Source organism: Callithrix jacchus, chromosome X (assembly GCF_049354715.1).
Source record: "Callithrix jacchus isolate 240 chromosome X, calJac240_pri, whole genome shotgun sequence".
Lineage (NCBI taxonomy): Eukaryota > Metazoa > Chordata > Mammalia > Primates > Cebidae > Callithrix > Callithrix jacchus.
Genome location: NC_133524.1, coordinates 22,441,145 through 22,458,708, shown reverse-complemented (window position 1 = coordinate 22,458,708; position 17,564 = coordinate 22,441,145). Strand labels below are relative to the sequence as shown.

Genomic DNA, 17,564 nt, shown 5'->3' with positions numbered 1-17,564 from the left:
TGGACTTTGGCCTTGTCTGTTATTTTCCATGGTCCTACCTGTAGTGGCTGTGGAGAGTACACCAATGTGTTTTGATTTTTCTTAGTTTGTTATTGGTTTTACCAGTTACTAATAAAGTTGTATTACTGTCACTCACAATGACTGAGGATTTTCTTTCTTCTCCTTGATGTACTTTTTATTTTCTTTTATCAGTTTTTACTTTTAATTAAATTAATTAATTTTTGAGACAGTGTCTCACTCTGTCACCCAGGCTGCAGTGCAGTGCACCATTATAGCTTACTGCAGCCTCGAGCTGCCAGGCTCAACTGATCCTCCCACCACACCCTCCCGAGTAACTGGGACTAAAGGCACATGCCACTACATCCAGCTATTTAAAAATTTTGTTGTAGAGACAAGGTTTTGCTAATATTGCCCAGGCTGGTCTCAAACTCCTGTACTCAATTGATTCTCCCTTCTTTGCCTCCCAAAGTGCTAGAATTACAAGTATGAATCTTAACTTCTTTTTTTTTTTAAGATGGAGTCTCACTCTGTTGCTGCCTAGGCTGGAGTGCAGTGGCGTGATCTCAGCTCATTGCAACCTCTGTCTCCTGGGTTCAAGTGATCCTCCGGCCTCAGCCTCCCTAATAGTTGGGACTATAGGCATGCATCACCACATTAGAATAATTTTTGTATTTTTAGTAGAAACAGGGGTTTCACCATGTTGGCCAGGTTGGTCTCGAACTCCTGACCTCCCACCTTAGCTTCCCAAAGTGCTGGGATTACAGGTGTGAGGCACCATGCCCGGCCTCAATTTTTATCTTATATATTTTCAGGCCATGTGATTAGTCATGTACAAATTTAAAATTTTTCTGTCTTCCTAGTGAATTGAACTTTTCTTAAGAAGTGACTTGCTTTATTTCTAATAATGTTTTTTGCTTGAAGTCTATTCTGTGTGATATTAATATAGCTATATCAGCTTTCTTTTAGCTACTAATTGTGGAGTAAATTATTGTCATTTATTTACTTTCTACCTTTATTTTTTATGTTTTAAATGTGTCTCTTTGCAACACATAGTAGTACTACTTGTTTATTTTCTATTTTATCATCTTTGTTTTCTCAGTGGAAAATGTAGTCCATTTATATTCAATGTAGTTGGGACATATTTTTGTTAAAATCTTATTATCTACTTTTTCTTTTCTTGTCTATTTTGTGTTTCTTTTTCTTTCTGTCCTCACTCTCTTTTAAACTGATGACTTTTATATTCAGTTTTTAAAAATTTCTTTCAGTTTAAATATCATATACTCTTCTTTTATTCTTTTGATGGTTACCCTAGCATTACAGCATGTATGCTTCACTTATAAATATCTCTCTCTTTTTTTTTTTGAGATAGAGTTTCACTTCTGTTCCCCAGGCTGGAGTACAGTGGCATGATCTCAGCTTAGTTTTGTACTTTTAGTAGAGATGGGGTTTGGCCGTGTTGGCCAGGCTGGTCTCGAACTCCTGACCCCAGGTGATCCGCCCACCTCAACCTCCCCAAGTGCTGGGATTACAGGTGTGAGCCACCATGCCTGGACTAAATATCTCATTTTTTTGAGACAAGGTCTTTTGCTGTCATCAGGCTGAAGTACAGTGGTACAATCATAGCTTACTGCAACCTCAACCTCCTGGAGTCAAGCAATCCTTCTGCCTCAGCCTCCTGAGTAGCTGGGACTACAGGTGTGCACCACCATGCCCAGATAGAGACAGAGTCCCACCATGTTGCCTAGGCTCATCTCAGACTCCTGGGCTTAAGCAATTCTCCTGCCTCGGCTTCCCAAAGTGCTGGGATTATAGGCATGAGTTACCACACCCACCCAAATATCTAACTTTAATTGATACCTTTCCTCTACTTTTGGATAATGTGAGGAATTTAGAACATTTATCTTCATTGATTTTCCTCTCAAGCCTTTATACTATGATTGTCATGATCTAAAATAAATTATCTGTCTGTCTGTCTAGCTAGCTAGCTAGCTATTCTCACAGGGGACTATACTAATTGTTTCACATAGTTAATACTCGTTTAGATTTACTCAGTATCTGGAGTCATTCTAAATCCATTTTGTTGTTCATTTTTCCTAGTGGTTCTTGCTCAAGGTTTTTTGTTCCAATTAGGCTTGGTTATCTTTGATTGTGTGCTGGGCAATACATATGAAAAATTACTTGTCAAAATAATTTGAAGCCCAGGTTGATGTGATCTCTAGAGATCACCCTAGTCCAGGATCACCCTAGTCCAGGTTCAAGATGTGAGATTCTCTGAGTAAGCCACTTCCAGTTCACCCTTCCTCCTAAAATGTGTATGTGTGTGTATGGGATGAGGACTGATTTACCATGTGTCCACCCTTGGCAGGTCCTGTTCTCTGACTTTTGCCTCCCTATTCCCATGAGCTTGCTAAAAAGACAGCTCACCCTCTCAGTTATCTCTTCAGAATATGCTAGTAATCAGAAGGTAAAATGGTTCAGATTGTCAGGCTCACTTCTGTGGATTTCCATTTTTTTTTTTTTTTTTGAGATGGAGTTTCACTCTTATTGCCCAGGCTGGAGTGCAATGGCGTGATCTCAGCTCACTGCAGCCTCTACCTCTTGGGTTTAAGCGATTCTCCTGCCTCAGTCTTCCAAGCAGCTGGGATTACAGGCATGCGCCACCATGCCCAGCTGAATGTTGTGATTTTAGTAGAGATGGGGTTTCGCCACGTTGGCCAGGCTGGTCTCGAACTCCCGACCTCAGGTGATTTGCTCACCTTGGCCTCCCAAAGTGCTGGGATTACATGCATGAGCCACGGTGACTGACCAGATTTCCATTCTTCATTCTTTTTCGAATCACATCCCAGTAACTAATCACTATTTTGTTACCTTTTTGATGCTTTGAAGAAGATGTTTAATACATTATATTCAGCAGGAACGTTGGTCTGAATGACCTAGCATTTCATTACAGGGGCATTGTTCTGAATGACCTAGCATGTCATTACAGGGGCGTTGGTCCGAATGACCTAGCATGCCATTACAGGGGCGTTGGTCCGAAGGACCTAGCATGCCATTACAGGGGCGTTGGTCCGAAGGACCTAGCATGCCATTACAGGGGCGTTGGTCCGAAGGACCTAGCATGCCATTACAGGGGCGTTGGTCCGAAGGACCTAGCATGCCATTACAGGGGCGTTGGTCCGAATGACCTAGCATGTCATTACAGGGGCGTTGGTCCGAAGGACCTAGCATGTCATTACAGGGGCGTTGGTCCGAAGGACCTAGCATGTCATTACAGGGGCGTTGGTCCCAATGACCTAGCATGTCATTACAGGGGCGTTGGTCCGAAGGACCTAGCATGTCATTACAGGGGCGTTGGTCCGAAGGACCTAGCATGTCATTACAGGGGCGTTGGTCCGAAGGACCTAGCATGTCATTACAGGGGCGTTGGTCCGAAGGACCTAGCATGTCATTACAGGGGCGTTGGTCCGAAGGACCTAGCATGTCATTACAGGGGCGTTGGTCCGAATGACCTAGCATGTCATTACAGGGGCGTTGGTCCGAATGACCTAGCATGTCATTACAGGGGCGTTGGTCCGAAGGACCTAGCATGTCATTACAGGGGCGTTGGTCCGAAGGACCTAGCATGTCATTACAGGAACGTTGGTCTGAATGACCTAGTATGTCATTACAGAAATTGGAAGTGTTATTTTTTTATAGCTTCTAGGCTATGTTTCTACAGATGGGGCCCATTAACCATTTCCACCAAAATCATGCTATGCTTGTTAAAAATTGAGATTCCAGGGTTTCCATCTCAGACTTCATTCAGAACCTATGACACTAAGACCCAGAAATCTGCCTTTTGATAGGTTCTCAGACTACTCTTACAAAGACTTAAGTTTGAGAAATTTTGCCCCAAAGCTTAACCCTGCACTCTTAGTAATAGGCATTTGGGGAGTATTACTTGATTTGATTCTTATTTACAGGTCAGTGAGGGCAGAAGAAAGCTGGGAGAGAGGGCAGAAGAAAGCCAACATGCCACAGTTGGGAATCAGTCAATGTTTAAATCTCCTATCTCTCCACCATTTGAAAAAAATCCTCCTTAAGATAAGACGATCCCACAGAAGAACTCTCAAGAACCAAGCTCCTATCTAGAGCCAAAGTCTAGTCCCGTAACATTCACCTGTCTCAGAAGTAACATTCATTTTGACTGGACATGGCAGGTACTTCAATGTGCCTTTTAGTCACTAATGAAAGGTTTGAGAAAGAAGTTAAGTGCCTTAAAGGTATCTTGACCCCAAATCCAGCAGTGAATCAAATTATAAACTAGCCTAATAAAATAGAGTCTGTAAAACCGTATCTTTTATGAAATAATGGCACTTATAAATAGCAAGTATTTTTTACGACATTATTATTTGCCAAAATAAGAAGTCGTTAATACCATGTTGGTCTTCAACATTATTTTTAAATGTTACTGATCCAAGAAATCTGTAGATCTCAGAATGAATGACTTAACAGCTCCTCAAGACACTCCAGATTCCAATATTCCAGAAAGCTCTCAACCTGCCTGCCAAAGTTTCTGTGAATAGCATACAAATCTGCATTCCACACTGTCAGGAACATGATTAATTGTCTATTTGGATTAGCCAACAGAATCTATATTCCTGTGTTTCTATGACATGGTTACTTAAATTTCTTAGCTGTGGTCATGCTTTTGAGTTACAACGCTTTCTCAAATGTGTGTCTGCTTTCTTGCAGGAAAAAAAAACACAGCCAAGCAGTCAGTAAACAACAACTTAGAGTTCTCATTTCTGCACCAACATGCAGTGTCTTAGATTTTATTTAGCTTTTAAAGGAAAACTTTTGTGTGGGTTCTGGTGTTTTCCACAGCTGAATAACCTTAATATGGAAATGTGCTCATGTTACACATCATAGCCGTCAACAGAAAGTTTCAGAGAATTTGAGCCTTTTAATCAGATGATCTTGCTCCCTACTCAGAAAACAAAATTCCATGGGGAACCTGCTATTCAGAGTAGGCTTTGTCTTATTATAATATTTGTTTCCTTTTTTTCTGTTTTGTTTTTATAAATTTTTAAATTTCAAATTTTAATTTTTATGCATATATAATAGGTGTGTATATTTATGGAGTACATGAGATGTTTTGATTTCTCTCTAAGAAGATACTTTTCAGAAACCATCTGAGCAGCGAGCTGTATTACAAATGAGCTGTTATGAGATTTTTTAAAATAGATTTGTTTTGGAAACTACTATCAGTTGGAGAATGCTTTACATCTAAATTGGACTGGATATGCCTTATCGATGCGGTAGTATTTGCCATTTCAGTGACTTAATAGGCTAGCACATATTAATGGGCTGTGGTAACCTATGTAACCTGCGAGGACTGAAAAATAATTATCACATGCTCTTATGGTTTCATTTAACCAGATGAATCTGCTTTGGTAATGGAATCACTCAGGCCTAGTTAAGTCTGTCTAGATTTTTGAAAAAGAAAAGGTAATTTTAAAAGGAAAGCATTATTTAAACATCTTTAAAATATGTACGTTTAGAACAAAATCACATATTTAGGCTTTTAAAGGTACCCATTCACTTGTGTCTGAAGCAGAAACCTGTGCTTGCTTTAAATCCCCATCTTTTATTCCTATAGGCTCTTTAATCCATTCATAGCTCTTCCTTCCATCAGCTCTCAGCAGATCAGTTTTGTGTGTATTAAGGTGGGTGGGATGTATGCAATGTTTGAGTATGTTAAGAAAAATTACCTAACACTTGGAAACAAGGCGACAGAATGACTGCTTGTCCTTTCAATTTCCAGACTGAAGCTTTATCAAAAGGCTTCCATTTAAAGGGCCCACCCAAGGATTATTCAGTTCTCTGAGAGAATGCACTGTTGCTTGATTAAAGTCCAGGCATGTTAACTTGGAGGTTTTTGTCCAGTAGAGATGCAAATGATTTCTTTGCAGCAGGAAGGGATGACCTCAAAAGTTATGGTTTTATTGCCCTGTTTTGCCTCTAACTTAGCAAGCTTATTTGGGTATGCTTTTTCTTTTTAAACATATCTTTTGAATTCTCCTTTGTACCAGATTTACCATCCTGCTGCTTCCCTCATTAATGCATAAAACCAGTGAGGTGTTCATTTTATATTTTCATTAGGGTTCTATTTTTGAAAATTTTACTTTGTCTCTGTTAAGAAAAGAGATAAATCTCACAAAGCACCCAAGAAACTAGATACTTCATTACTTTAGTTCTCACCTCTGAGGAACACCTTTTGTAATAATTAAACCCATGCATTTTGATTTTCCCCTTTAAATCCCATTTCCTGCTAGCCTTTTGATAGAGTCATCCAGGTTATTGTCCCAGGAAAGAAAAGATGAACATCAGGCGTTGTCTAGAAGAGAGTCCATTCATCAGCTTTGAATTTCAAAGCTGATTTTCTTGACCTCTTTTGAGTAAAACAATATATATAAAACCCAGGCTTTTTGGAGAAAGGGATTTCTAAATAACAAAGCTTCCTTTTCAATACACAGGCCTGTGTGCAGGATAGAAGGGAGGCCTGGTCAGGCTGTAAAGAGCAGAGAGAAAAATACTTCCCTCCCCAACCTCTTCCCACTTCCCAGTCTGGGAGGCAGGTCACAAGACACAATTGTTCTGATGGCCTTCTAGGTTGAAGTCCTAGAGCAGGAAGTATGTTAGCTAGGTTGCTGAGAAGGCAGAGTACTGTAAATGGGGAGGTCTGGATCTTGCTTTTCTTTTTAAGGATTAATATCTGCCCTTTGCCACTAAGAGGTCTCGAAAGATACACCCCTTATCTCACACACCTGATGCCATCTTAGAGAGGAGCAGAGGAAGGGGTGGAACTCTTACTTGTTGAGCACTTAACTGAGTCACCCAAGTAGAGACTATTTACCTACAAAGACATTTTAAGTTAGGGATTGAATTGAGGTAATAAATTGAATTCAACCTTGTCTCCCCTCCCTACTTCTACCTAGAGGGTGGAGGCTGGTAAGGCAAATCAGAGCAGTCAGAGACAAAGAAGAAAGCTACAATTTTCACTTGATCTTAGCCAAAGGCCAAGAAGTGATGAAAGTTACAATTTTCTTTGCCCAGCTGAGCATATCCCAAGCAAATGTGAAACACTGTCACCTATGTATGTATTACATGCTCTTTTATCCTCTTTTTGCCATATACAATCAACAAATGCATTGTTAGTTTTTGATTTCACAAAAAGCTTGTCCTGTTTTGCTTGTGGTATCTGGTCTCTAGCTGACACAGTGGTGTGCTTTCTCCAATGTTTGCATCTAACAAGATAAAGTTGGCCACAGACTAAAGTAGCAGGTGCCAGGAATATGACCACTGTGATTATAAATTTGTTGATGTCTTCTTATAGTTCTTTGAATATTTGCTTACAATGTTCTGAGCTGGTTAATTAGGTGCTATTCACCAAATATAACCTGTTCTACCCAGGTCCTGGCCTCCTATGAATTGGATAGGGCCATGTGACTAATTGTGGCCATTGGGTAAGAAGAATAACTTTGAGGCTGGGGCAACTTGTTGCTGGTATGTGACTTTCCAGACCTCCTTTTCCCTCTAGTGTGGCAACTGGCACAGTCTGATATAGTAGCTGATCCATAGACTAAGGTTCTGAGTCACTATGGTGGGCAGAGCTGCCAGACAACCTGTGATGGACATGTAGCATGAGTGGGAAATACATCTTTGCTGTTTGGGGTTGTTTGTTACAACAACATAACCTACTCTATCCCATTTGAGACAGGTATTTCAAAGAAGGAAAGTGACTGACCCAAGATATTTCTCCTTAAGAGGACACCGGATAGTTCTCTCTTCTAATGGTTCACCTCTTCTCAAGTGAAATAAGTAAAGATGGACCATTGTGCTGAGGGGGAAAAAGAAGATGGCGCAGTAGGAGCAAATCAGGATTGCAGCTCTCAGTGAAGACGTAGAGGGTGAGTCCAATCGGCATTTCCAGACAAATCTTTGTTGCCCACAGAACGGGGAAATTCCCAGGTGTGGGAGAGACACGGGATGCCAGTGCAGCTGTTTCGGCTTGCCGGCTGTTTCGGCTGGCGCCACAGCGCAGCAGCACTCCGCACAAAACGTACTGGTCTGGGTGCCCTGTTAAACCAGCAATCTGAGATTTGGGAGGGCAGATTAGCATATCCATCTGATTAAACAGGACTTGGACAGTGAGCCAGACTAGGAGATTCCCGGGAAGCGACATTTGAGCCGGCGCAGTGGGTCACTGCATGGGAAATCACACAGATCCTGCTGCCCTATCAGCAGGTGACTAAAACACCTGGGAGAGAGTCAACCGTTCAACTTAAAACAAAAAAAAAAAGGACTCTGAGGCAGGGAGCCAGGTGATTAGGCTCGGCGGGTCCCACCCCCACAGGGACAAACAAAATGGCAATTTGAAATGCTTGGGGTTGAGAGTTTCACTACAGGCACAGCTGAACCCAGGAAGGTGCAGCTCGATGGCGGGGGGCGTCAGCCATTACCGAGGCATTCCACCCCTACTGAGGTACACTCCCATTGCTGACGCAGCCTGCCATTGCCAAGGCAACACGCCATAACAGAGACACTCCGCCAAGAGGGCGGAGCCCACAACAGCACGGCAGAGCCCATGGCAACAGGGCGGAGCCCACACCAGCAGGGCAGAGCCCACGGCAGCAGGGTGGAGCCCACAGCAACAGGGCGGACTCCATGGCAGCAGGGCGGAGCCTCAGCAGGCAAATAGTGACCGGACTGCCTCCTAGCTGGGCAGGACAGTGCAACAGATACTTATAAAGAAAGCCCGAACTCCCCAAGACAGAGCATCTGAGGAAAAAAAGGGGTTTTATGAGTTCTGCTGCAGCAGACTTAAACGTACCAGCCTAACAGCCCTGAATGATCAATGGAGCTCACAGCTCAGCACTTGAGCTCCTATAAAGTACAGACTGCCTCCTCAAGCAGCTCCCTGACCCCTGGATATCCAAAGAGTCACCTCAATAAGGACTGATCAGACTGACATTTGGTGGGCATCATTCTGGGACAAAGATAGCAGAAGAAGAAACTGGTAGCATCCCTCACTGTTCTGCAGCTGCTACAGGTGCACCCCAGACAAGCAGGGCCTGGAGTGGACCTCAGCAGTTGTACAGTGGAGAAGCTAGACTGTTAGAAGGAAAACTAAGAAACAGAAATACTTCATCATCAACAATCTGGGCGTCCACTCAGAGACCCAATCGAAAAGTCAGCAACTACTCAGACGACAGGTGGATAAACCCACAAAGATGGGAAGAAACCAGTGCAAAAAGGAGGAAAACACCTGAAACCATAACACCTCACCTCCTACAAAGGATCAAAACTCCTCACCAGCAAGGGAACAAAGCTGGATGGAGAATGAGTGTGATGAAATGACTAAATCAGACTTCAGAAGGTGGGTAATGAGAAACTTCTGTGAGCTAAAAGAACATGTTCTAAATCAATGCAAAGAAACTAAGAACCTTGAAAAAAGCTTTGAAAAAAGATTCAAGGAAATGATAAAAAGAATGGGCAACTTAGAGAGGAATATGAATGAATTAAAGGAGCTGAAAAACACAACACGAGAACTTCGCGAAGCCTGCACAAGTCTCAGCAGCCGAATTGACCAAGCAGAAGAAAGGATATCAGAAGTCGAAGATCAACTCAATCAAATAAAACGAGAAACAAGATTAGGGAAAAAAGCATAAAAAGGAATGAACAAAGTCTCCAAGAAATGTGGGACTATGTGAAGAGACCTAACCTACGTTTGCTAGGTGTACCAGAATGTGATGAAGAGAATGAATCCAAGCTGGAAAATATTCTTCAGGATATTATCCAGGAAAATTTCCCCAACCGAGCAAGGCAGGCCAATATTCAAGTCCAGGAAATACAGAGAACACCTCAAAGATATTCCACAAGAAGAACAACCCCAAGGCACATAATCGTCAGATTCACCAGGGTTGAAATGAAGGAGAAAATGCTAAAGGCAGCCAGAGAGAAAAGTCGGGTCACCCACAAAGGGAAGCCCATCAGACTCACAGCAGATCTCTCAGCAGAAACACTACAAGTCAAAAGAGAGTGAAGGCCAATATTTAACATCCTTAAAGAAAAGAACTTTCAACCCAGAATTTCATATCCAGCCAAATTGAACTTCATAAGTGAAGGAAAACTAAAATCCTTTGCAAACAAGCAAGTACTCAGAGATTTTGTCATCACCAGGCCTGCTTTACAAGAGCTCCTGAAAGAGGCACTACACATAGAAAGGAACAACCAGTACCAGCCATTCCAAAAACATCCAAAATGCTAAAGAGCATCAACATAATGAAGAATCTGCATCAACTAACGGGCAAAACAGCCAGCTAGCATCAAAATGGCAGTAGCAAATTCACACATAACAATATTAACCCTAAATGTAAATGGGCTAAATGCACCAATCAAAAGATACAGACTGGCAAATTGGATAAAAAAACAAAACCCATTCGTGTGTTGTATCCAGGAAACCCATCTCACATGCAAGGATACACAAAGGCTCAAAATAAAGGGATGGAGGAAGATTTACCAAGCAAATGGAGAGCAAAAAAAAAAGCAGGAGTTGCAATTCTCATCTCTGATAAAATAGACTTTAAAGCAACAAAGATCAAAAGAGACAAAGAACGTCATTACATAATGGTAAAAGGATCGATACAACAAGAAGAGCTAACGATCCTAAATATATGTGGACCCAATACAGGAGCACCCAGATATATAAGGTAAGTTCTTAATGACTTACAAAGAGACTTAGACTCCCACACAATAATAGTGGGAGACTTTAACACTCCACTGTCAATATTAGACAGATCATCCAGACAGAAAATTAACAAGGATATCCAGGACTTGAACTCAGACCTGGAACAAGAAAACCTGATAGACATTTACAGAACTCTCCACCCCAAATCCACAGAATATACATTCTTCTCAGCACCACATCACACCTACTCTAAAAATGACCACATAATTGGAAATAAAGCACTCCTCAGCAAATGCAAAACAACTGACATAATAACAAACAGTCTCTCAGACCATAGTGCAATCAAGCTAGAACTCAGAATTCAGAAACTAACTCAGAACCGCACAGCTTCATGGAAACCGAACAACTGGCTCTTGAATGTTGACTGGATAAACAATGAAATGAAGGCAGAAATAAAGAAGTTCTTTGAAACCAACGAGAACGAAGACACAACATACCAGAATCTCAGGGACACATTTAAAGCAGTCTCCAGAGGAAAATATATAGCAATAAGTGCCCATATGAGAAGAGTGAAGAGATCCAAAATTGACACCCTATCGTCAAAACTGAAAGAGCTAGAGGAGCAAGATCAAAAAAACTCAAAACCTAGCAGAAGACAAGAAATAACTAAGATCAGAGCAGAACTGAAGGAGATAGAGATATGAAAAACCCTTCAAAAAATCAATAAATCCAAGAGCTGGTTTTTTGAAAAGATCAACAAAATAGACCACTAGCCAGACTGATAAAAAAGAAAAGAGAGAACAACCAAATCGATGCAATAAAAAATGATAAAGGGGAAATCACCACAGATTCCACAGAAATTCAAACCATCATCAGAGAATATTACAAACAACTCTATGCACATAAACTAGTAAACCTGGAAGAAATGGATAAATTCCTGGACACCTGTGTCCTCCCAAGCCTAAACCAGGAGGAAGCCGAAACTATGAATAGACCAATAACAAGGTCTGAAGTCGAGGCAGCAATTAAGAGCTTACCACACTAAAAAAGCCAAGGTCCAGATGGGTTCGCAGCCGAATTCTACCAGACACACAAAGAGGAGCTGGTACCATTCCTTCTAAAACTATTCCAAATAATCCAAAAAGAGGGAATCCTTCCCAAATCATTTTATGAGACCAACATCATCCTGATACCAAAACCCGGCAGAGACTCAACAAGAAAAGAAAACTTCAGGCCAATACCCATGATGAACATAGACGCAAAAATCTTCAATAAAATACTGGCAAGCCAATTGCAACAGCACATCAAAAAACTTATCCATCATGATCAAGTAGGATTCATCCCCGGGATGCAAGGCTGGTTCAACATACACAAGTCTATAAACGTAATTCACCACATAAACAGAACCCAAAACAAAAACCACATGATTTTCTCAACTGACGCAGAGAAGGCATTTGACAAAATTCAACAGCCCTTTATGCTAAAAACCCTCAATAAACTCGATATTGATGGAACGTATCTCAAAGTGATAAAAGCTATTTACGACAAACCAACAGCCAATATCATACTTAATGGGCAAAAACTGGAAGCATTCCCTTTGAAATCTGGCACTAGACAAGGATGCCCTCTCTCACCACTCCTATTCAATATAGAACTGGAAGTTCTAGCCAGAGCAATCAGGCAAGAAAAATAAATAAAGGGTATTCAAATAGGAAAGGTGGAAGCCAAATTGTGTCTATTTACAGACGACATGATAGTATACCTAGGAGACCCCATTGCCTCAGCCCAAAAACTCCTGAAACTGATAAGCAACTTCAGCAAAGTCTCAGGATATAAAATCAATGTGCAAAACTCACAAGCATTCCTATACACCAATAACAGACTTAAAGAGAGCCAAATCAAGAATGAACTGCCATTCACAATTGCTACAAAAACAATAAAATACCTAGGAATACAACTTACAAGGAATGTAAAGGACCTCTTCAAGGAAAACTACAAACCACTGCTCAACGAAATCAGAGAGGACACAAACAGATGGAGAAACATTCCATGTTCATGGTTAGGAAGAATCAATATCGTAAAAATGGCTATACTGCCCAAAGTAATTTACAGAATCAACGCTATCCCCATCAAGCTACCACTGACTTTCTTCACAGAACTGGAAAAAACCACCATGAACTTCATATGGAACCAAAAGAGAGCCCGCATAGCCAAGTCAATTCTAAGCAAAAAGAACACAGCGGGGGGCATCACACTACCGGATTTCAAACTATACTACAAGGGTACAGTAATCAAAACAGCATGGTACTGGCACCAAAACAGAGATATAGACCAATGGAACAGAACAGAGGCATCAGAGGCAACACAACATATCTACAACCATACAATCTTTGATAAACCTGACAAAAACAAGCAATGGGGAAAGGATTCCCTGTTTAATAAATGGTGTTGGGAAAACTGGCTAGCCATGTGCAGAAAGCAGAAACTGGACCCCTTCCTGACACCTTACACTAAAAGTCACTCCAGATGGATTAAAGACTTAAACATAAGACCTGGCACCATAAAAACCCTAGAGGAAAATCTAGGCAAAACCATCCAGGACATAGGAGTAGGCAAGGACTTCATGAACAAAACACCAAAAGCATTGGCAACAAAAGCCAAAATAGACAAATGGGACCTAATCAAACTCCACAGCTCTGCACAGCAAAAGAAACAGTCACTAGAGTGAATCGGCAACCAACAGAATGGGAAAAAATTTTTGCAGTTTACCCATCTGACAAAGGGCTGATATCCAGAATTTACAAAGAACTAAGACAGATTTGCAGAAAAAAAACAAACAAGCCCATTCAAAAATGGGCAAAGGATATGAACAGACACTTTACAAAAGAAGACATATATGAGGCCAACAATCATATGAAAAAATGCTCATCATCACTGGTCATTAGAGAGATGCAAATCAAAACCACATTGAGATACCATCTCACGCCAGTTAGAATGGCGATCATTAAAAAATTTGGAGACAACAGATGCTGGAGAGGATGTGGAGAAATAAGAACACTTTTACACTGTTGGTGGGAGTGTAAATTAGTTCAACCATTGTGGAAGACAGTGTGGCAATTCCTCAAGGCCTTAGAAATAGAAATTCCATTTGACCCAGCAATCCCATTATTGGGTATATATCCAAAGGACTATAAATCATTCTACTATAAGAACACATGCACACGAATGTTCATTGCATCACTGTTTACAATAGCAAAGACCTGGAACCAACCCAAATGCCCATCGATGATAGACTGGACTGGGAAAATGTGGCACATATACACCATGGAATATTATGCAGCAATGAAAAATGTTGAGTTCATGTCCTTTGTAGGGACATGGATGAATCTGGAGAACATCATTCTCAGCAAACTGACACAAGAACAGAAAATGCAATACCGCATATTCTCACTCATAGGCAGGTGATGAAAAATGAGAACACATGGACACAGGGAAGGGAGTACTACACACTGGGGTCTATTGAGGGGAACAGGGGAGGGACAGCGGGGGGGGAGCTGGGGAGGTATAGCCTGGGGAGAAATGCCAAATGTGGGTGAAGGGGAGGAAGGCAGCAAAACACACTGCCATGTGGGTACCTATGCAACTATCTTGCATGTTCTGCACATGTACTCCAAAACCTAAAATGCAATTAAAAAAAAAAAGAAAGAAATAAGTAGAGACGATTGGGAAAATATAGGAAACAAAATGTAATAAAAGATCCACAGTTCTATTCTGTAGGCATTGCTAACATTTGATGTATTTCTTTTTTATGTAGATAGTTCATGCTTACTATAGAAATATGAAAAAATACAGACAAGCAAAATGAAAAAGAAATCTGCTTATAATTCTTTTTTTTTTTTTTTGAGATGGAATTTCGCTCTTGTTACCCAGGCTGGAGTGCAATGGCGCAATCTCGGCTCACCACAACCTCCGCCTCCTGGGTTCAGGCAATTCTCCTGCCTCGGCCTCCTGAGTAGCTGGGATTACAGGCACACACCACCATGCTCAGCTAACTTTTTTTGTATTTTTAGTAGAGATGGGGTTTCACCATGTTGACCAGGATGGTCTCAATCTCTTGACCTCGTGATCCACCTGCCTCGGCCTCCCAAAGTGCTGGGATTACAGGCTTGAGTCACCATGCCCAGCCTCTCTCCTTATAATTCTACCACTCAAGGACAACCAACTACTTTTGCAGAAAATATTCTTTTGGATTTCTATTTATATATTATCATACACATTCTTACCTCTTCCTACTCTTAAGGGATTTTTAATGTGTCTACCCTTTTAAACCTGAAATTTCACTTAATATATTATGAACATGTTGTCTTGTTAATAAACGTGTTTCAACATCATTTTATTGGGTGCTCAAATTTCCACTGTATTGTTGTACCATAACTGATTTTTACGAATCCCTTATTATTTGAGTTGTTGGATATTTGAGTTGTTTCCACATTTTTACTAAAAAAATTTAAGTTGTTTCTACTTTTTTGCATGGTGATTAATTTCCCTGTAACAGGCTGGGCGTGGTAGCTCACACCCGTAATCCCAGAACTTTGAAAGACAGAGGCAGGAGATCACTTGAGCTCAGGAGTTCAAGACCAGCCTGGGCAACATAGGGACACCTCATTTCTTTCTTTTTTTTTTAGAGATGGAGTTTCGCTCTTGTTACCCAGGCTGGAGTGCAATGGTGCGATCTCGGCTCACCACAACCTCCGCCTCCTGGATTCAGGTAATTCTCCTGCCTGGGGTGCAATGGCATGATTTTGGCTCACTGTGACTTCTGCTCCCAGGTGCAAGTGATTCTCCTGCCTCAGCCTCCTGAGTAGCTGGGATTACAGGCACGCGCCACCACGCCCAGCTAATTTTTTGTATTGTTAATAGAGACCTATTAGTTCTCTCCCTCTAGAGAACCCTGACTAAAACAGAAGGTGATGGTCTCAAGCTAAAGAGTGTCATCAGTGATCCAGTTTCTTTCCATCCCTGTATGTTACCATCTTCAGCACATTCACTTTGTCTACTGCCTAATGGCTGCAATAATAGCTTCCACAGCTCCCATGAAATGAAATGCCTATGAAATGGCAGGAAGGAAGAGGTGGTGAAAGCAAGCTCTTCTTGACTATCTCTTGCTTTCGTTACCATGAAAAAAATCTTTCTAAAAGCCTTTTGGAAGAGTGTGGCTGAAAGGTTAATTTGACCAGATGGGTCACTTTGTCACCCCTACCTGCCAAAGAGGCTGAAAGAGAGTGTCTGGCATTTTTAGCCCCTCTAGTGGGAAGCAGGCTCTGGCAGAAGGGAAAGAGAGAAATCCTTTTGGGTAGGTAATCAAAAGTGTGTGCAAAATCATACTTTTGGAGACTGCTCCTTAATCTAAAAATAATAATGTTATAAACAAGCATTCTAAATAGCTACCTCTTCTCTATATTTTCTGGGTTTTTTATTGTGTTTTTTTGTTGTTGTTATTAATCAGTGAGAGCTTGTTATGTTGCTCAGGTTGGCCTTGAACTCAGCCTCGCCTCCTCAAGCGCCAGGACAACTGGCCGGAGCCATTGCGGCTCCCGGTTTTTATTGTTTGTTTTTTCGAGACGGGGTCCTCCTCTCTCACTCAGGCTGGACTATATCGGTGTGATCATAGCTCACTGCAGTATTGAACTCCAGGGCTCAGGCAACCTTCCTGCCTCAGCTTCCCAAGTAGCTGGAACTACAGATGCATGCCACTATGCTTGGCTAATTAAAAAAAATTTTTTTTTGGAGAGGCAGAGTCTTGCTATGTTGCCCAGGCTGGTCTTGAACTCTTGGCCTCAAAGCTATCCTCCCAAAGTGCTGGAATTATAGCTGAGTGTGGGCCACTGTGCCCAACCTGTATTTCCTGTTTTGATTTGAAAATTAAAAATGAAACTTAAGAAACACAATCAAGTATGGGAAATGTTACATCCTATGTAAAACAACTGTCAGTATGTTGGGGTGATAAGTAAGTTGCTAGGATAAAAGCCAACTTGATTTCCCCCTTAGTAAGGCAGATCCTTTGAGATCCTGTGTGTAGTCTTTACAGACCTTGCCTGTTTAAAAAGATGCACTAATGGTGTTTATGTGCTAATGGGAAACAATTCAGTATGTTAAACAACTTTTCTTTCCAGGCTGCCTCCAGTTATTTCTTGTTTTTTTTTTTTTCTTTTTTTTTTGTTTTGGTAGACAATGGGGTCTTGTCACATTGCCCAGGCAGGTCTTGAACTCCTGGGCTCAAATTATCCTCCTGCCTCTGCCTCCCTAAAAGCTGGGATTATGGGCATGAACCACTGCACCCAGCCTGCCTCCAGTTAGTTTATTTGGAATCTGTTTCATACCACTACTCTCCAAAATGTGCAAGACGTGTTTACTCACAGTTAGGTTGAATCCCTCAAGGTGCATTTCTTATGGGTGCACTTGCTTGCAGTAGACTTAGGCTGGTTGAAGCATAGCCATTTTTCCTGAATATGGGTGGTTTCTGCATTTTGTACACACTCCTTGAATGTTCTGCTTCAAGAATGGGACTGGTGTCATGTGGTCCAGCGGCAACTCCTGCAAGACAGAGATGCAGGCCTTTGAGTTTCCTGGGTGGCCTCTGACGAGACCATATTCCCCTCTGGCCTCTGAGGCCAGATTTGCCCTTGAAGTTCTGCTGTTTAATAGAGGTGGAGGCACTGGCATGCTAGGGAGAAGGGACCTGAAAGCTTCACATCTGAAAGTCACCAGTGGGCAGCACAGCTAAAACCTGGATCCCACATATTTCTTGTTCCATTTCTCCTCTTTTTATCCT

General features: G+C 41.5%; 1 long non-coding RNA gene across 1 annotated transcript in view; it reads right to left on the bottom strand.

Annotated features, from left to right (window-relative positions):
• The window catches only part of LOC144580994 (uncharacterized), a 46,206-nt gene extending 28,880 nt beyond the window's left edge, over positions 1-17,326 (bottom strand). Inside the window, exon 1 of the long non-coding RNA XR_013531441.1 lies at positions 17,150-17,326. This is a non-coding gene — a long non-coding RNA (uncharacterized LOC144580994). The remainder of the gene's footprint in view (positions 1-17,149) is intronic.
• Positions 17,327-17,564: the final 238 nt, after the last annotated feature.